The sequence below is a fragment of the Leptinotarsa decemlineata genome, unplaced genomic scaffold (genome assembly GCF_025532065.1).
Source record: "Leptinotarsa decemlineata unplaced genomic scaffold, Ldec_3_MD MMD2_tig00026317_RagTag_RagTag, whole genome shotgun sequence".
In the NCBI taxonomy this organism is placed as follows: Eukaryota; Metazoa; Arthropoda; class Insecta; order Coleoptera; family Chrysomelidae; genus Leptinotarsa; species Leptinotarsa decemlineata.
This window is the reverse complement of record NW_027412686.1, coordinates 2,294,416-2,317,028: the sequence shown is the minus strand read 5'-3', so window position 1 is coordinate 2,317,028 and position 22,613 is coordinate 2,294,416. Positions and strand designations below refer to the sequence as shown.

Below are 22,613 nucleotides of genomic sequence, written 5' to 3'. Positions count from 1 at the left end.
AACACAACTAAGTGGTATGAATTTTCATCAACACTTCTCACACAGAATACCAAACAATTGATTATTAGAAGGAGAAAAACATTGAATTGATGACGCATAAAAACGCGTGAATAGAGATTTCCATTACCTAATAAAGGGTTGTTGAAACCTTCCAAAAAAAATAATGTTTTAAGGTTGTGAAAAATGTTTCAAAAATTGTTATGAAAGCATGTAAAAGAGTATCAGTCATAAACGAGAATATTTTGACAAATAATGAAATAGTTTGTTCACTATCCTGAATTCAGACCCGCTACAAATATCTCAGTACACTTTACCGTTCACTAGATAAAATCGACAACTATCACGGACATTATGTAATCCATTCGCTGAAATCATGTTGATGTCAAAACATGTGACATCCGACGAAAGAGATGAGATAGCACCAGCTGTTTGACATTGGACTACATTTTCTTTTACGAGAACCAATTAAACGTGACCAGCTGCAAAAAATGCGAAATTGCCGTCGTTCTCTCCTCAATTCGCATTCTATGCAAAATTGGAACGGCGAAGTATTTTCTTTTTAAATTCCTAGAAACTTTGAAATCTCTAAAAGTAATATCGACAAAGAGAGTTTGCGAGCAATTCACTTGAATTGTTTTTAAATTTAAGCATACGCTTTTACTCGAGTTTCGTGAGTCAGATCTGATAGTACTGTGAGAGAAAAAATTATAAATGGAAAGCTTATTCAATAAATTAGGTTATATGAAAACTCTTTGAAGAAACTATAATTCATCAATATTTTCTTTAATTGAAAGGGGGATATTTTTAGGAGAGACTAGTTCATGGGAAAGGAAGGTTTTAGCTTTCTATTTATACATCTTCACAGAGAAAATTAATTTCATGGAAAATATCGAATGTATAAAAAAAGAATACTTACAAAACCACAGTGTAGAAGTGTTAAAAACAAAACATAGAACAAACAAAAAGCAAGGGAATTCAAAAAATTTAATTAATTTCGGACAGGGACTTGTGCCAAGCCCCTTGATTGTTATATGTCATATGCAGTGACAAAAAACCCAAAAAACACTGATATTGGTAATAAAACAAGTATTCCTACATGAAAAAAAAGCTTGATAATGATACAGCAGTGTTATCAGACTAATAAAGAATCAATATAGCGTAACGGTAACAAAATATTAAAATTTTCGAGTTAAACACTACATTCAATTGAAAACATTGTTACCAAAAAGTGGCAAGTAAAAGAGACTGAACTTTATTATAACGCAATACTTATTTGCTTAGATTTCTTTTCTTTTCACAGATTTGACCTTTTCACCCAAGGTTTATGACAGCGGATATTCGAACCTAATTTTTTCGCATTTTGTTTATCGTTTCCTTCCCTTGACTTTCCTGGAAATAGATACTTATCATATCATCTGCATAACCTATCATAAAAGCTGCAGCATCGAAACAAGCATGTTCCACTATTCTGGCTGAATTTTTCTCCAATGCCTCTTTTATATCTGGCGATTCTATACATTAGATCCACTTCCATTCCCTAAGAAACCCTATGCCGTCAGAGGCCCAAAAATGTAAAAATTGCTGCTGAGTCATGATGTCGTCAATTTAATACACCAATTTTATGAAAAAAAACCTCTTCAATAAAATACGAAATGAGAAACGGTGACAAACAAGTTTTCTTTCTTCCAACAAGGTATTTGAAATTTGTCTAGATAATTGTATACGATATAGCTGAAAAGATCAGCTAATACAAAACAAAAAGTAACATTTAAACAAAGACTCTACACGACCTATGGATCGAAGATAAACCCACAGAACGAGTGAATATGAATTATTTAGGATTCCTATTAAAAAAATGAAAAATTAGATAATGAAACTAATTAAATGCAGACTAGGAAAAACAGAAAGGGTATACAGCATGATGGAGGTGATATTGATAGGATTGATAGGAGGTAAAGTACTAAAAGAGTAAATATAAGGAAAATTAAAAAGTGATGAGACAAAAAAAAACAATAACTAATGTTACAGTAGAAGTATAAAATATCGTAGAAACAAAATTAAAAACTGATTAAAATGGATAATCTAAATTATTCAATCATTTGGACTTTATGAGCCATAGATAGTAACTATGAAGTGCATGGAAAAAACAGAGAGGAAGAGACAGAAGAAGTACAAATTCTATAAGATGGGGGAAAAACTATTGATAAAAAATTAGTTATGAAACAGTAATTAAACTCACTCAGTTATACCACTTACCATTTATTTAACAATAAGGATAAATTCTCAAGAGATGAAATTACTCAATTTTTTTTTCTTTCTTTAGAAGTTTTCCATTTTTTAAATATATAAAAGTACATGTATGAAACCGAAATGAATCTTTCCTTTAAATTCTAAACTTTCCATAGACAAATAATGTACTCTGAATAGTGATAAACTCAAGAAACTCCCACTATAAGTCACTTTCAAAATGCGCACGTATCTCAAACGAAAAGTTTGCATTCTCGAAAATTCCACATCCTAAAATCGCGAGGACACTCAATCTCTTCTGCTTGGTGCAGAATCCAGTGTGACAACTAAATTAATTTTAAATTACATCCGCCATAATTTTTGTAGGACACGGCGATAAACTGTCAAGAGATAACTCCTTTTTTTGTTTCTTGATCACTCGAGATCTCCAAAGAAAGTTCTTTTTCGATTACATTCCGTTGGAGACTTTCGTCACGTCGTGAAATAAATTAACGAGAAACATGTGTTTATTACACTTTGAAATGGTTTAGTTTGTTCTCACAAATTTTAAGAATGAATGAATGCATTTCATGTTGAAATTTTCAAATGAATGTGTTATTATAACAGAAGTGGCTTGTCAATTTTCCAATCAAAACACTACATCCGGAGATGCGATGTCATTCACGAGGACGCAACGCGAGAAGTAATTGGTTTCGTCTTTGAAATCTGCCACACAACACATGACGCCTGTTAATATTTTGGCAAAAACAATTCGTTTTATTCTAACTGCCGAAACAAGCGACTAAAATATCTTCATTTGCAGAGATCCTTCGTTTGTATAATGAACGTGTACATGCCATGCTTGAATATTTGAATAGTGTCTCAACACGTGATGGATGCTGAGGTTGCTCATTCCTGACCATTTAGAGTACGAACATGTCTGACAGATTGAAAAAAACCTTTGTTAACGATAATACAGAATGATAAATGAAAAAAAAAATAGCTATCGAACAATTAGAAGAAAACTAGAGAGTTTCGAATTGAGAAAAACGCATCCTAATTCGGCTCGCAAAAAGTTCTCTTCCATCAAAACGCACAGGTCGGCCGCTGTAAGACAAAATTACACCAAATGAACTATGAATTGATCGACCTCGAGTGTATTTGCCAGATCTAGCCTCCTGTGGCTATTTGTCAATCTGAAAAATAACTTGTATGCCGATTTACAATGAACGGTATCATTGCCAAACCTTCATATAATTTTGAGAAGCTCGTGCAAAAGTTTTTTACGGAAGGTCAAACCAATTTGAAAAAAAGGCATTTTTCCAGTATATTGAAGAAAAAGCACACCATGCTGAGAAATAAATGAGAAAGCTCTTCTACATAAATTTCAAACCACTCTCACAGGGCCGTAGCGAAAAGAAAAACCAGGGGAGAGGGAATCCAAATTTTCACAACTCCACCAACAAAGTTGGTGGAGTTGTGGTTACTACTAAAATATATTAATTTTTTTATTTAGCTATCCAAATATTGGCTGAATGGTAATTATAAAAATAATAATGGGGATTTCTAAGTTATGCATGTCGGGAAATCCCAACCTTCACCTGGTTATTTCCTTTTTCTTATTACCTCTCCCTTTCTTTTCGCTCATTTTTATTTTTATTCACTTTTTTACTATTATTTTACTTCTTCACGGCCCAAAATCCAACTTTTTCTTAAGTTGAAAAAGCAGGGGGGGCTCCTTCCCCATCCCCCCATGGCGACGGCCCTGCACTCTCATATAATCTATTCGGTTGAGGAAAAAAACTGATGGGTTTGAGCACACGGATTGTGTGTGTCAAGTTTCATTACCATCAGGAGAGGATTTCTCAATGAATAACCGAGTACTAGCTTTTTATTGATATACTTCAGTTTCTCTTATGTTGATTCACTACTTCGACGTCACTTCGAATTGTTTTTGAATTTCTAGCTTCTCTTCTTCATCTCCCATATACTTATATTCTTTATGTTCATCTATTACTTGGTTTTGATATTTCAGTATCTTTGAAATATAGTTGAAAAAGATATTTATTTCTTTCATATCATATCATTAATTTAGTTTTACTTTGGTTCGATAATGGAGGTGGTGATGTTGGTAGGAAGGATGAACAAATCTTTCTTTTTTTCTCTCTACTACTCCTTCTCTCTTTACTCTCTATTCATCTAGTGTAGTGCACTGTAAAAATAAGGTAAGTGCCTTCATCAATTTTCTCCTATAATTAATTTCCGCTTTTCAGTTTCGTTTGTGTGAAATTTCGTAATTGGTTCAGTTGAAAAAGTTTTCCGTTAACCATATGAACGACAACCATGAAAAGTCCGAACTGAGGATTATCGAGGTCTGGGTACATTATTTATTATTAGATAACATTATTTTAGTATTTTTCATAGATGAACTTCAATTACAGATCGAGAGAGAATTAATACGTTCATTGTTTTACAACACAACAATGGACATACATCAAATACCAATAGGTTTTAAAATGACACTCTCGAGTTTTAAATTTTAAAAACATTTTCATTGGTAACGGTTGACTTTACTTTCCTATTTTCAGTATTTTATTCGAGAATTTGTAAAAAGTACGAACAATAATTAGATAAAGAAACGATAGACCTCAAATGAGATGTCCTAGAAGATGTCTAGAAGTTTCAATGACCAGTTCCATCGAACAATGCATACTGCTAAGATCAGTTAAGGAACATGTAAATTCGCAGGAACAACAAAGCAGACTTCTTCGAATGCATACATAATCACTGATGAAACGCGTTCATTAAATATGCAGCTTAGTAGGTAGATAGAGATTATTTTTCGTTATTTCCAACAGCTATTGTCATTTTTCAAAAATAATAACCACCAACCCGCATACAGTCATTGTAATTAAGTTATTTTCAGCGTAATAATCGTTGAACCGCGAGGTCTCCTCAAATAACAATTAATTTCAAGCATTTTAATATTCAAGCGCATTTTATTTAATAAATTATTTTAATGTGTAATGTTCTCGCTGCAAGATCATTAAATTTCTCGGCATTTCATCTTGTTGGTTTGGAATGACAAATTATATTCACTTACTTCAAGGCGAATATACGAGTTCAACAATAAAATGAATTAGAGGAGCCTGAAAAATAAATATAGCACGTATTTAGAGAGCATTTCATTACTCTGAAAAAATAACTTGTTTGCTATCACATGATCGCATAAATATGCTTTAATGGCTTCAAAAAAAAAACAAAAGTTCATCCTACAATTATTTCAAAGGTAACTATGAATTATTGTTATCTATGTTAATCATCGATACAAATCCATAATAAACGGGAGATAGAGAAAAATATGTAATACATACATACATATAATAAAAGTATTGAACAGATATCGGCTTTTTTGGGGGAAATCAGAGTTTCTTCATCAACTTTTCTGGGAATTTTCACTTCCTACACAATATAAAAGAAAATTGTAGTAGTGAACTTTACAAAGAGCAAACTTTACAATTGAATTGGAAAAAAAACTGATTAATACAGTTTGTTGTATGATTTTCACTATAGAGGGTTTTACAAAAACCGCGACACGTGTTTCGCTATACAATAACTCCATCAAGCTTAATGAATAGCTTACAATAGCTTTCTCAAGCTTGATGAAGCTATTGTATAGCGAAACACCTGTCGCGATTTTTGTAAAACCCTTCAATAGTGAAAATCATACAATAAACTGTATTAATTAGTTTTTTTCGCAAACTTTTTAGTTCACCCCATTGAGTTACTTCGTTAATCCAAAGTAACACAGTTAATTGCGGTATTTAATAATTTTGCCAATCAAAAAAAATGAGCCAAGAAAATGTGCAGATAATTATATTAACTTATCTTAGTGAAAAATACTCTGAATGTGAATGATAACAGTTTTGAAAATCTGACAAATTAATGGTTTCAGCGAAAACAAAATGTCAAAAGGCTTCTAAAAAATGACCGATTTTACCGATATATATCGGATTTTCGATTAAATAAAAGTATGAAATACTGTAATCGACAATGTAAACTGGAACACCAATCAGAATATATGACGTCATGCATTGGTGAATATGACGATTTTTATAGAATAGACTGTATTTTGCTCGATCTGTTGTGATTATGCTTCTACTATTTAATTTCTGCGTCATTTTGATAACAAAGTGTGAATGACTGAAAAATCTAAGAATCATTAAGAATGAAACGAGGATTCCTCAAGGCAAATAGCTCCAGAATAAAGAGAATTTTTTACATCAAATGCAAATTTTTGCGAATTTTCAAATGTTAAAATTTCCTTTTAAGTACATTATTATTTTATCCACAGTCCTAGAACTTTGTATGAGTTTGTTTAAAGGTTGTTGACAATGTTAAGTGGAGAGCATTTCATTAGTTCGGACTTCCATTGTCTAATATGATATAAAATGATTTGAAATCCCTTAAAGAATCAATAAAATTAAAAAGAGTAGCTACAAAGCAACAACTGAAAACTGAAATTACATTTTCATTTCTTGTTAATTGTTCAATTTCAGTGTTTTGCTTAATATAATTATTTCTTTAGCTAATATTTTTAATTTTATTCATTCTTTCAGAGATTTCAAATACTTTTCTATCATATTAGACAATGAAAGTCCGAACTAATTAAATTAGTATAGTTTATCTCAGATAAGGTCATTTTAAACATTGAGGGCATAGGTTACTTTTGGGGTTACCTATCTCCCAGTAAAACAAAGCCTTGATTATTTTGAACCCTATATACTTAGGTACTTTACTGAAAATCTCTCATAATCCACAAGCACTAAAGTATGTATCCATTTATCTACTTATTTATGAAACACTTCACACACATACATTCAACATCTCTTGTCGGATTTTACTTTCTGTGTGTGGTTTCTTCGTGTTTGTTCCACACTTATTTAGAATATAGATAACATCAAATGATACCGAACGTAATTATTCAAATCATTTGCCAGATAGAAGTAGAAGATTAAGTAGTCTATTGAAATTAATAAGGAAAATGATACAACTTGTAACTAGAACTGAAACAAATGTAACCCCAATAAATTGCCTATTGCATTTTATAAGATTTTGAATCATCACTTCATTACAGTCTACCCAATTCCAAATTTTCTTCAGATCTTTATTGAGATGTAAAACGTTGTTAAAGATGTATATCGGGAGCTGATATTTGCCATCTAATGGATAGAGGACGAAAATGTACTCGTCAACGATTTCTGAACTTTTCCAATCATATGTCATTGATGTACAATAGTAGAAGGACTCCAGAAAATATTTCTTAAAACAATTCAATAATTTCAAGGTTTTGTAAGCGATCTGTATGAATAAATAAAACTCATGTTTATTACATTACTGTCTTTTCCTTACTCAAAGATAAGAGATTTGGAAATACAGTTTCAACTGGTCATAAAAATCGAATAGATACAGTAATTGAACTACGTTACATAGATTCACGGATTCAGAAGTCATCGAACAGAATGAGTATGATCGAAAAATGTTCCTTTAACCTATACTTTCGCAGTTGATATTCTAACATTTCCAACAATTTGCCAAACTTTCCTGTTACTTTCACATTGGCCATTTTCGCTGAATACCCAACGACAGGAACTATATTTGCATACTATAATTATTCAATAAACCAGCTAGTATTGTGGCGAGTTTTATCACTAATCAGTATAATACGTTTTCCTGCCACTAATAAATCAGGAATAATTAATAAACAAGTGACAACTAAGTGAATTTCGCTCGCGATTTCGTGGGCGAATATTTTTAGTCATTACAGTATTTTGAACGAGAAAACTGTCATTGTATCTCATTAAATACATACCATAAGAGTAGATAGTGGTGTTGAATAATCTTGCTGACTACATACGTTATCGACAATCATTTTTCAAAATTTCTATGATAAGCCGTTGACAGTTTTGAATATTTATCTGTTATAAATGTTCCAGTAATTCATAACCAGGAAATACATAAAACGTTAAATACCCAAGTTATGTGTGTTGTGCACGCGGTTACATTTTAGCGACCAGTTAATGAACGCTTGTAGTTTTACGATCAATTATTCAGGTCGAAGTGAAATTTGTGCGATTCATCTTTCTTCCACGGTCGAGTAGGTGATAAAACTTATAGAAAAACAAATAGAAAAAAACAACGAACAGAAACGAGGTCAACAAAATACATCGAATAGAACATAGAGCACCACGAAACATTGTCAACCACCTTCACACATAGAGCGGCTGATTCTGATGAAACTCCCGTCATGGTATACAAAAATATGCAAATAACAATACTCTTGCATTTTGTAGGTTCTTGGAACTTCTCCTAGAAAAGTTCAAAAACATTCCAGATAGAACAGTAACATAATTCCTTGCAAATGGTATTGGATGAATCTCTCTCGGATATGTTAAGCAAAATCGCTGTTTCTACAGGCTGGTAATCTACAGTAGGTAGCACTAAAAAAATTGTAATACTGCCTAGATAATTGGAAGCTGTATTAGAACATCATGATGACCGTCAATTCGCACAGGACTTGGTATATAAACGAAGTATCTTGATTACTCGTTCCCTCAGTTGCTACAAAGACTTTCTGCAGTTCCATGTCAGATTGTGCCCAAAACGCTTCAGAATCTAGACTTCTAGACACTTGTTCCTTCGTGATACATGACGAATGTCTCTTCTAATACATTCCAACATAAATCTCTAGATTACGTGTTTTTTCTAAAAGCACGAACGTTATTTATAGCAATTGAGCATCAACGCTGCGCATCTTCGGGTTTGATTATAACCCTTTCGATTTTAGTGGAACTATATTTAGAATATCCATGTCGTATCAATCATGATTGCACTGACTTGGGTTAGGTTTAGTTAACCGATTCATTTCTAGTGTCTATGTAGCCTTTCCACTGTTTTAATTTCTCTGCATCATGTTACTTTAGTATACCAGTCAATGAGAGATGATTCATTTCATTAGTTCGGACTCCTATTGTTTAAAATGATATGATTTCAAATCTCTGAAGAAACAAATGAAAATTAAATTCAAAAAGAGTGGCTGAAAATTGTTGGTATCTACAATCGTCTTCGGGTGATGACTGTCTAATATGATATAAAATGATTAAAATCCCTGAAAGAATCAATAAAATTAAAATCTATAGCTGAAAATAACAATTATATTATCAAAAAACCCTGAAAAGAAATTACAATAAAATAAAAATTAGGCAAAAAATAGAAAATTGAACAATTCAAATGAAATAAAAATTGAAAAATTTCATGCCAAGTTACTTCACGACGTTTCGATTGATAATATTCACATTCGTTTTTGGATATCACCCACAAAGACGATTGTGAATACTAACAATCGAAACGTCATGAAGTAACTTGGCTTTCAATTTTTTATTTTTATTTCATTTTAATTATTCAATTTTCAATTTTTTGCCTAATTTATATTTTATTATAATTTTATTCAGGTTTTTTTTTGCTAAATATAATTGTTATTTTCAGCTATTCTTTTCAAATTTAATTTTCAGTTGTTATTTCAGAGATTTTAAATCATATCATATTAGACAATGGAGGTTCGAACTAATGACATTCACCATGAAACATTGTCAACCACCTTCAAAAGAGATTTGATTTCTTTCAGTTCAAATTTTCGACTTTATAAACAACTAAACGGCGCCGAAAGCTGAAATATTGGTTCTAAATTTGAATTCTCATTCATTTTGAATGATTTCAATTACATTCAAATATCAAAAAAATTAAACAAATTAAAAATACATTTTATAAACTCTCCCAGAAATAGAAATATTTTTTTTACTAACCAATTCTGAGGTCTATATTCAGTTCCATTCATTGATGAGCAGTCATAATAAAATAATATTATACTAACCTACTACTTTATTTAATCCAGAATCCATACTATCAAATCACTCTCAGCAATTCCATATAGTATAAACATATGATATATGTATTAGCTTGGTATTTGTAAAAATAAAAACCATTCGGAGATGCTATCTTCTTTACTACGCTCATGTTTCTTCAGACTTTATTGTAAGTGCGTAGGCCTGTTCTCGGTGGAGATGAAAACCACGGTGTTTTTCCTTCTCCGTCAACAATATTCACTGATAAGAAAGTGCATTAACATCCGTTTTTTACAGTGCGTTTAAGAAAGGAAGAAAATAGAAAAGATAAAACGATTACTAAGCAGCCGTAGTCGGGTAACGTTTGAGTAATATTTCAATGCGCAACATCAGTTAGAAGCGGAGATGTTCGTACGGAATAGAGATCTACGGATAGTAGAAAATAATTTGTTTCTGTTAGTTTTTGTTTTAGAAAACAATGTTTAACATTGTTAAACAGAAAATATTTATTTGATTAGAACTGGCCGAAACTTGATGAAAATACATATTAATATAGTGTATTTGTAACATTTTATCTAAAAGAGGTCCACAAAAACCGCGACACGTGCGACAATAGCTTTCTCAAGCGTAAAAATAATCGGTTTCAGTAAAACCCTTCATGGTAAAAATCATAAAAGAAACTGTAATAATGAGTCAAAAAACATTTTGCAGTGTTATCCATGACAAATGAATAATATATCTCATATTGACTGGACCTTCTTGGAAGTTCTTGATGACTCAGAAGATGCATCCACATATTTCTATGGAAAACTTCATAATGTTTTTGACCGCTGCTGTCCCAAGTATACAGATTAATCCAAAAATAAATATCCTCCTTGGTATAATAGAAGCATTATTAGAGATTTGCAGGCTAAAAGCAGAATCTGGCGCAAATATAAGTGTGAGTGTAATCTGCAGGCCCTTGAAGATGTCAAACATCTTCGAGCAAAAATAAAGCATGATGTTGATATGACATATAAAAAATTCTTAGGTGAAACTGAGGAAGAAATACATATCAATCCCAACAGATTTTGGTCATTTATAAATAATAAACGAGGTAGCTCCAAAATATCACAAGTACTGAATTTTGAAGGTCAATTGCTGGAGGGGCTTCTAATATCGTAAACGGTTTTGCCAATCTTTTCAAACAATCGTATACCGCTTCTTCCCCTTTTCAACCAAACTCTGATATTGATAATAATCACTTTCTTGATATATCAAGCTTCAGTGAAAACGAAGTATACGAGGCACTAAGGTCTAAGCCTAAAAAGACCACTGGTCCAGATGACATTCCAGCTTTTATCCTAAAAGATTGTGCGCTTGTGCTTGCTCGTCCTCTATATATACTAATATCTGTTTAAGATCGGCTACAATACCAAGGATCTGGAAATCATCAAAAGTCTGTCCCATTTTCAAGAAAGGAGATAGACGAGATATTTCAAATTATCGGCCTATCTCTATTATTTGCAACTTTGCAAAGGTTTTTGAGATTCTGCTGGAGCGAGTTATATATCGGCATGTTAGTTGCAATATAAGTATAAACCAACAAGGTTTTATGAAAAATCTTTCAACGGTCACCAATCTTCTGACTGTAACCCAACATATTGCTGAATCTATTGACAATAGGGCCCAAACTGATGTTATTTACACAGACTTTTCTAAGGCCTTCTACAGGCTTGACCATGGCATTCTACTGAACAAACTAGTAGCCTTTGGATTATCTCCATCCTTAATCGCACTCTCAGTCCTATCTACGGGATTGAAAACAATATGTTCAGCTCAATGGTTTCAAATCTACCGGAAATAGTGCTTCTTCCGGTGTTCCACAAGGTTCAAATCTGGGACCGTTGCTCTTCAATATATTCATTAATGATATTGCAGATGTTATAGATGTGTATTTCCTTTTATATGCCGATGATCTAAAACTATACTGCCTCGATGAGAACATAGATGATTGTGTGAACCTCTCAGCAAACGTAGGACGGGTTGTAGAATGGTGTTATCGAAATAACTTGTCACTGAACCCGGATAAATGTAAGGTCATGTCCTACAGTTTGAAAAAGAATATCTTGATCTTTGATTATTCAATAGAAAACGTTTCCCTGGTGAGACCAGAAACATTTACTGATCTTGGCGTCACATTTGACACTGTACTATCATTTAATAGGCATATCGATAATGTTGTAACCTCCTCCTATCGTTTGTACGGATTAATTGCACCTAACAGTAGTGATTTCAAAGAAACTTCCACCTTAAAAACTTTATTGTATGCTTTCATAAGATCAAAGTTAGAATACGCATCAGTTGTGTGGAGCCCCTTTTATCAATATCACATTGATAGAATAGAAGCAATTCAACGACGATTTTTAAAACTGCTAAGCCTAAAAACCGATGGCATTTATCCTCCAATAGGAACAACCCACTCTGAATTGCTACAAAATCATAACTTTTGCAGTCTCGAAAAAAGGCGTGAATATTATAGTGTTGCACTAACCTATAAAATTATCAAAAGCATAGTTGACTGCCCAACATTACTGGAAAAGTTTAATATTTGCATTCCTAGAATCTGTTCCAGACACCCGAGTACTTTCTATATAAAAACATCTCGCACAAATGTTCTGGAGAATTCTCCGATCCATACCATGTGTAAAGTGACAAATTCTGTTAGCGATAATTTAGATATATTCAGTTGCAAACTGTCAAATATAAAATCCCACTTCCTAAAATAATTGTTTTGTCACCTATAATAAATATAAAATGTGTAGTCTTAATCGTCACTTGTTTGTGATGTATTTATTATACTCTGTTATTTCCTGCTCTGTAATTGGGCTATGTCCTGTAGAGTATTGCATTACAAATAAATAAATAAATAAATATATCTGGTTGAAGAACATACTGAATCATCCAAACCAAGCACTTTTCCCATCACCAGAAATGCAATACTATTCTCGACGCGCTTTTCACCAACCGAGTTGGCGTCTTTAGGAGATGAAGAAAACTAAAGCCACAGGTTTCAGTTTTACTTTCTAATTCTGAATCATATTCAGTTCATTTTTTTGATAAAAATAATCTGATTTCGGAATCTTGAACTTCTTTCAAAACTAGTGTTTTCAAATTTTGGAAATGCATAACAAAAACTTAATTAATTCATAAGTGGTGTTACCAAATGTTGAATATTAATTTCATCTAAGAGTCATTCGAAAAAATTCTCTCACGGAATTTTTCTGAAGTACCAAGGTGTGGATGAGCCTGTTGAATAACAAAGAATGAGGGTGGTAAAGTGGTAATAATTTATTCTACCTATATTCCCGAGACCTCATGAATGTTATATGAATTCCCAGAAACTATCAATAACATTAAAACGCCTGAACTAGTAGGATGCTGTCACATTTAAACGACATAAAAATTGCAGGGGAGGGCATCCATTTCTCTTTCTATTGTCAGCGGTGGTGTTAAATGCTTTACCTGTCCTGATCCGCTTTTTTGTCTACCTGCCAAGAGAAACAAAACAGGTGTGTATAATACAAAACGCTTTTTAATTCTATTTCTGATTTATTTATATAAACTTTTTGTTTATGTTTGGATGAAAATAACTATAGCTCTGACTGAGAGAATAATAAAAGTAAAATAAGAGAACCCATTTGGAAAGTCAATTTCTTTTAGGACTTTAGGACCGGGTAACTTCGGTTTCCAGTCACGTTAAATTTTCTGTTCGATCCAATATTGTTCAAATACAGATAGTATTAATTGAATCGAAGATAATCTAATATTTGTCTGGAATCGTTCGCCTATCGATGTAAGGCAATATTTTCTTTAGTTGTGCAAACATCGGGATGGAAGGATCAGCGATAAGATACTAGTAATTCTGTATGGTTGTAACGTAGTTATATTGAATGATAACTTTTGCAACGTATTTCTTGAAACCTTTCTAAATTGAAAAATTAATATGTTGGGATTTCATATTCAGAGTTAATTTATAAATGTTTGAAAACATTAGAATGAAAGTAAAGCTTAATGAAATTACGATTATTCTAGATTTTATTGTTCCTCCTGGTATACCAATTACATTCGTATATGATTTGAAAGTCTTCCTAGTAAACTCTAATGAGACACAGGATAGAGAAACAATAGAAGGTCATTTACCGTGACACCCCACCCTAAAAACATATATCCACGCCTAATAAAATTTATTATCGCTCGGAAAGTAATTATTATTCAAGAGCCATAAAGCTCGTTCTGATTCACATCGTATATTCACAGATGAATATGGGAAATTTGAGAAAAGTGGGTGTGACAATCCCTTTTCTACATGGGACGAATGATAAAAACTCATTTGACAAGGCTAAGCAGCACCCTAGCACTTAAGCCTTGGAAAAACTACCTGCTATTTAATATATAACCGACAATCACGTTTTGATTTGGACCATTGTGGATACTGCTTGGAATGATAATAAATTGAGTAATTTACGGCTACCGGCAGCATTATGAGAAAAAAATTGTTTTGACATCATAATAGTAGTTAATCTTTCTATACCATTAGGGTTAAGTGATTTTCAGATTCAAATTAATGAACACAAAAATATCGTTAAAGTATAATTTGAAAATTTAGATGAATTGGATGGAATTGGCCGATACTACAAAAAACACTTTATTGTGAGATATTCACTTGACAATTTTACAAAAACGTAACACGTGTTTCGCCATTCAATGGCTTCTTCGGGCGTGTCTTCACTAACTCAACACAGCCCCATTATATACAAGGAGTTTTATCAACAGAGATTTGAAGTTGCAATAGGCTGTTCTTTGTCATAAATTCTGATTTACGTTTCATAGAACATTTTGATCAAACAGTTATATCAAAATTTACATATATGGTCCAAAAATGAAAGATGAAATTACTCATTTTTGAATCATTTGAATACTCGAACCATCGACAAAATTTTCTTGAGAGAAAGAAGAGTATAACCAAAGTCCTATTCATGATATGATTAAATCGATACTACTGTTTATTAAGATAAAACTCATTCTATATTTCCTACCAGAAATTCGATCAAAGAGGGCATAACCTATTTATGATAAGAGTTAGGACAGATTTTGAATTCAGTTCGTAATTTCAAAAAAGAAACAACTATTACTAAATCACTTCCGAAGTAAAATGCGTATCCGGAATAGTTTGTAGAAATAGCTCTCAATGAAATTGGTAATAATGACAAGGCAAATATAAAGATTACACAGTGGCCACAAAATCAACCATACAAATTTGACGACTGACGAAACACCTTATGCTTTCCATTTGTCTGATAAGTTAAAAAAAACTGGTTATAGATTTGATCTGAAACAAGCACTTTTCTCATTCACCAGAAGCTCAATACTCTTCTTAACGAGCGTTTCACCAACCAAGTAAGCGTCTTCAGATGGGAACTCTTCTGTTTTCACTTCGCAGATCCTTTGGCTAGATGTATTTATTTTCCAGGTTGTAATACTCAAAAAACAAAAAGAATTGATGGAATATTTTTCAGATTTTTAAAATACTGTTGATTACCACATCGAAACTACGTTTGTGAATGGATGAGAAACTCCAAATAACTCCAAAAATCCAATTGTGATTCAGAGTGAAATAGAGAATTAAAAGATACATTACACCGATTCAAAATAAGTTGACAGGCTCGAAAAACAATAAAAAAAGGGTTTCATCTGAGTTTTGTCTTCGAAAATCTAAACCCCATACGATGATACATTCTGGTACGAGTTTTTGGTACTCATAGAGAATATTGAAGTGTGTATTATACATTATTATATTATAATGGTTAGGACAATCAGCGTTTAACTTGAGAATATTCAAATGTGTATTCTGAAGGAATATTAAAAGTGGAAACTCAATGGACGATTCAATAACAGATACAACTTCCAAAACCCAAGGTCATCTTTCTGATGTTATGATACCTGAAGTAAAAACCCTCGGGTTATGAATCCCATCGGCAATAAACACCTCATATTCATGCACACAAACTTGCCATTGTTCATAAACCTGCCCTCGTCAGTCGGGATTTTTTCTCCATTTACATACAAAGAGAACCTGCAGATCAGTTCCTCCCACATAAGTTAGTCTAGAGACTGTGTAGCATACCCACATCTCGATGGGCCAGTTAGAAAAGTGGCTTTTTGTGAGTTCTGTCCGGTCATCCCTCATCATTCGTCCTACGACGACCTTCGTTTAAATTTATAGCAAATCAGTTCTGAGAATCACTCTTTTTATAAGAAAGCTTCAGCTGTAACATATCGCCCGTTATGCTGTGGTGGGTACCAGTGGCGGATCCAAAAAATATTTTTTGGGTGGGGGTGTAGTTCACAACTCAGAGTATGGAGTTACGGAGTACATAACCCCTTCACAAGTCCTTGGAGGTTTTCTATTGACGTTCAGTAGCATGCATTCAGGAACAAATATTTCGAAAAAAATTAAAACCATTGTTTAGTTTTAAATATTGTATTTAACAAATAGGAAAATATGTATATTGAAAATAACCCTTAACATCATTACCATTGGGTGAGAAGCTGTTCAGGTACAAGCATAATCAACTAAAAAGTAAATTATAATGACTTTTAGTAATCAAATTTATTAATGTACGAATATAATAATATTTCATAATTTAAACATAATATTTTTCATATGTAAATTATTTATAACACATACAAAGATAATTTTCTCTTGTGCTTTCTTATGTATACGTCCACGCTTTCATTGTATTAGAAATATCGTGGTGTACGTGCAGTAAAGCCAAACCATTTAGTCTCTCTTTAGTCATTGTATTGCGAACATATGTTTTTGGACGACGCAAAGCTGAAAAAGTTCTTTCTGCTATACTGGTAGTCATAGGAAGATTACACAACAGCTGCAGTAAAATCCTGATGTTTAAGAGAGAATCGGCAAACTTGTAAACTTGCGTCGGGTATCTATTAGGTAATTTATTTTCGGGATTTGATTTCCACATTTGTTTCCAAATTTGCAACTAACCTTTCAAAGCCAAAAAAGCATGGCCACTCTTCTTTGTATGTGATTGCCCCTTAAAGAATGCCACTAATAAAGGCATCATTTATATCGGGTGTTAACAGGTGTTGCAGGCTGCACACATTCCATCTCCTTTTTGGAGAACCTTACCGTCAGTTCATTCATAATGAAATCAAGAAACGGAATGTACACTGACATTCGATAATATACTTCAGGTGAGTCTGTGTGTACATTATATCGGTTTTTTGTCGACCTATTGTCCTAGGCATTTGAATTATTGTGCCCATTTCTTTCGCCAAATTAACCGACTGGTTATAAAGCTCTGTAGAAGTGTCAGAGCTGTTGTCTCGTTTTTCCTGTATGCTTTGTATTGTAGCTGCTACAAGCTGCGAAGCTTGCAGAACATCCATGTATTCTGCTTGGAGTTTGCGAGCTAAGGGTAAAGTACCTCAGCCAACATTACTACACTAATTAAAAACTCTGACGACAGAATAGAGTGCAGGAAAGCAAATGCATTATTGCATTACGTTATTTGTACCTGAGTTTGTAATCTATCTGGTGTTTTTTCGTTAACCACCAGAATGAAATTACCTGAGCTTGTGTCCCAAATTATCCCAAAATGTCACCAAATTATATATAATGTACTTTCAATCCGCTGGGGGGGCACGTGCCCCTGTGCCTCCCTCTAGATCCGCCACTGGTGGGTACCTACTGAGTTATCAAAGTAACTTGGTAACGTTACAAACAAGTCATAACATTATTTACTGAACTGAAACTGTATACATGAAGAACTAATTGAATTTTATTTGAAAAGATATGTAGATGTTCTTCATATACTCAAGGAAAATCCACAAAAGTAGAAGATTTATCAAACTGATAATAAGTAATCATAAACTTTCAAGAAATATATCACGTTTAGTGAACAAGAAGGTTCAAAAGTTATATTTCAATATAACAGTAACCCACAATAATAAAAAGAGATCTCACAAAAAATATGAGTAAAAAATAATAATTATAGGATAAGAGTTTTCAGATACGCGAAAGAATCGTGAACAATAAATAATGTACAAGAAAATCAACTACAATACAATTCCATAATAGTAGGCACTCTTATCATCGAGTTTTCTCATCTGTTCAGTATAATTTCCTACGCCACTGAAAGAAACAGATAAGGCAGAAACGTCAGTCATTTCTGAGAATTTAGAGCCTACTATTTGGGAGTTATGGTATAAACCAGTTTATAATAACAAATATTACAAAGGAAAATTCACCAAATATTCTATCAAGGAAAAAATTCTCAAATTTGAGGCAAATATCAACCAAGAAGGAATCTCAAGGAACTACAGGAAAAAAAGAAAAGATATATCAATGAAAATCCGTTTTTTACATAACTCTCTCCGGATAACTGTCAAACAATTAGTTGAATGTAACAACAAAATGACTTCCATAATGACCGATTAAACACTCTGTGAACCTATAAAAATGATGAAGTCTTTTTAAGTTGCTCGTGAAATACGGCGCCATATTTCAACGTTAAGTTGGCCAACCATCGTCTCGATACCCTTGTAAGGAAAGATTATTTACATAATATATTCTCGAGGTATTGGATATAAGATATAACCAGAGGAATTGATTTTATTTTATGGTTATCTGACAGACACGAGATTTCACGAATACTAGATTGAGAGGTGCTTTAAGTGACAAGATTATATTTCCCTATACAGTTTTCTCAATTTAGTACACGCAACTTCAATAGTAAATCCTGTTTGGATATTACTTCGAGCGTATGATAAGGAAAAGAGCATATGTTTCTACTTTTCGACGTTTATTCCTATTGAGTAGTACAAAGCAGTTGTACAAAGCAGTCACCTTATGGTATGCCACATAAAATTTATATGGATTTCGATGTCACGAAGTACATAAAATAAGTCCCTTCTTGATTAAAGACACTTAATACTTCTTTCATTTTTTATGGCGTTCTGTACCAGCAGATTTCTGTGTTGCCACCTGGAGATACAGTAATGTGAAGGTAATAAAAATAAATATCATTCAGAAATGAAGAGGAAGACTTGTATCGAAATACTCCTAAATACATCCAATAACTTCAAAAATTCTTGAATTATTGCTCAATCAAACGACTGATTTCCTCATCATCTGCGATATACATCAAGAACTCTACTCAACAGACGATCTGCTTCTCATGTCTTGAAAAGTGTTCTGAACAATTAATTTTCTGATGTTTACCCAATGCTAAGTTTGTGCTGCAATAATAACTTGATGTCATTGATTTGGTTTTTTTCAAATAAGTAGTATGCACACTAATTTTCAATTAACTGAATAACTCAATTAGAGAAATATATTCTTATATTATCCACTCCTCAGAAAAAAGACAATTCAGAATGTGATACAAAATTTGATAAAAAAATTGTTCACAAAATTATTTACACTCGAAGTTTTTGACAACGATAAAAACATATACCTATTCTACACACATTTTGACAAATGCTTAAGTTTCGCTATTTTTCTCGAACTCCTTCGTTTTTTTTTTTTGGAAATTGTGAATTAGTTCATTTCTCTGAATTTCGAAGTGGATTCATTTTACCTTTGATTATTCAAATGTTTTTTAAATTTATCTTGTCAAAAATCACATTTCTATTATATTGTTGATTATACTCACATTAAAATATTGACTTTCTTAATGAATTTAATTTAACGGTTTTTTAAAAGTTAAGCAAATAAGAAACGTACACCGTTGGAATATTCAAACGTGTAGAGAGCCATATAGAGCGATAGTTGCGAAGCAGACGACATACTAAATAATGCTAACATATGGTATAGAAACAACCAATATAGAGGTATTCATCTCGAATGGTACAATAATTTCAATAGATGAATATATCTTTCACATTGTAAATGAATGCTTCCATTGAAAATTTTCAATAAAGTCAAAAAGTCCCTTACCGTGTTAGGAATCACACGTTAAAAGGTAAGACCTCGTTAGTCCTTAGCTTCTCAAGTTTCTCAACTTCTGAGAGTTGTCGTTCGTATGGGGGCGACAGCTGATTAACGGAAAAACAGATTTCAAACAGATATATTTTTTGTATCATATCATGAGAAATTTGAATTTATTCTATAGATAGATTGGATGTGTGATATATGAGTTTTGTAACAAATTTTGACAATATAACTTTTTTCGAATAACTCTTTCATTACGAGCCCTGAGGAAATGACAAGATTTTTCGAAATCATCGTTCATGGTCAAGATTATGAACGTGTAACTTGCGTCTACGCTGAGCTGACAAATTTGGTGAACGTTGCAGGTAATAAACGTTAATACAACTCCGATTTTCAGTTTGAAAAAGTTTCAACATTGCTGTAATCGTAGTTTTGTCAATTCATTACTATGCTATGAGCATAACTTGAAACTGACTGGATTTTTTAAATGAAGCTCCTGAAGTCATAGCATATTTTGCAATCTGATTGAGCGAAGCTAATGATGATTCTCAACACAAGAGAAAGACTATATTTGATTTTTCTCTTACAGAAAGCGTCGACAGGTATGTACACCAATTTCTAAAAAGTTGATATTGTGAAAGTCTACCAAGCTAATTTGATGTTGCTCCATCAATAATGATGTTTTCAAACAAATTTTATGTTGAAGTCTACAAGAAATTGAAAGTGGTACACTTAGGCTCTATGGCTATTTTTATATATATTCTGATTTCAAATTTATGTTAATAATTGTGGTTATGAAATCAATCTCAATTTACGGAAAAACCGTTATGAAATATCAACGAAACATGAAGTTTCCGACATATAATGGGTTTTGTTCAACAATAACAAATCTATCAGAGTTGAACTTTTTTTATAGAATCTACGCGATTAACAAAGTTTCTAAAGATATGATATATGAATATCTACAGATATCCTCACTTTCCTGGGCCAAGATATGGAATGTTTTCCGTAATTCTCCAATACTTCTCGAAATTAGGTAGCGATAAAAAGTATTTTACTTTTTTGAAAAACCTGATTAGTAGAGATGAATTTTGCGGAATGTTTTTAATGTACCGAAAAATACTGGCAATTCTCAATGTCTGATCTGGGTAACGACATTTATATAACTGCCTCAAATTTAAATGCAATACATTTTCCGTTTGAAAGATGAATTTTTTGGTAGAAAGAAGTCGACACTTTTGGGGTTTGTAGACCATTGATGGCAACACTATCGATGCGGCAGAATATTATGTATATTTTATTTTAGGTATTATTTGTCGCTCCGTTTATTCAATTTTATAGGTAACTATATAACATAACGTATGTAACACACATAACGAAGAACGAGAGCTACTGAACATCAGTGAAAACATGAAGCTCACTTTAAATAACATGGTTGAGAAAACCATACAATTTATTGAGGAAATCAATACATTCAATCAAATATGAAAAATTCATATTTTACCCTATGCGGGTCATCAAAATACGTGCATTTTGATTGATTTGGCTTGGTGTGAAAGGGATATGTATTAAGATTATTTCTGGAAAAAGAAAACGATAATAAACCTAGAAAACTTAGTTTCAAAGTCCAAATTTTGGGATTTATGTGATATACTCAAAATTGTCAAGTTCTTAAAATTATAATTGCCTATCAGAAATATTGATGTTGATGATGTTGAGGGAAATAATTAGCAACTGTCACCGCCACTTTATTTAAAATTACTTTTACTTTAACTTGATACAACCTTCTTACGAGCGACGAAACAAGGCAACACAAAAAAGAAAAGAGGCTGTAGGGTAGTAATCCTTATGTGGCTTCCACTTTATCGAAATCTTCTACGAACGAAGGTTTCGTACAGGTAATATTTCTATTTATAGGTATCCACCATTAGATCATTATGAGCAATAATCGTGCATAGAAGTGAATTGCACGAATCTCTCAGTTTATAATGACCCAAGACTTAAGTGAAATCATTTGATCCGAATGAGAGTTGACGCAAGCTATGAGTTATAAAAATTTCCTATAAGCTTTTTTCAAAGGTTTGGATTTTTAAAGGTAAATATTCGTTTTTCCCGTTAGTTAAAAAAATTGATTAGACATAAGCATTTACGTCTACTATCGGAGATACTACTCGTATCACTCAAAATTAAGAAAACCAACCAGTTCAAAATTCACTTTCGGTAACAAAAACTTGTAAAATGACAATTCCATTCATTTTCCAATGAAACGAAACGTTGAATTTTCTCACAAAGTTATGCCTTTATCAGCAAACAACAGCATAATTGCTTATGAAAATAAATGAAACTTTTGTACGGAACTTTTTCTTTGGTTTCTGTGAGTGTTATATACTATCGAAAGAATGGAGAATGCCACCTTATTTCTGGTCTTACGAATATGCCTTCCATAATGTGTTCCATGTTAGTAGTTTGAGCAGTGTTTTACTTTT

General features: G+C 32.5%; 1 protein-coding gene across 5 annotated transcripts in view; it reads right to left on the bottom strand.

Moving 5' to 3' along the window:
* The window catches only part of ckn (CRK like proto-oncogene, adaptor protein), a 378,299-nt gene that overhangs the window by 145,789 nt on the left and 209,897 nt on the right, over window positions 1–22,613 (bottom strand). The window lies entirely within an intron of this gene.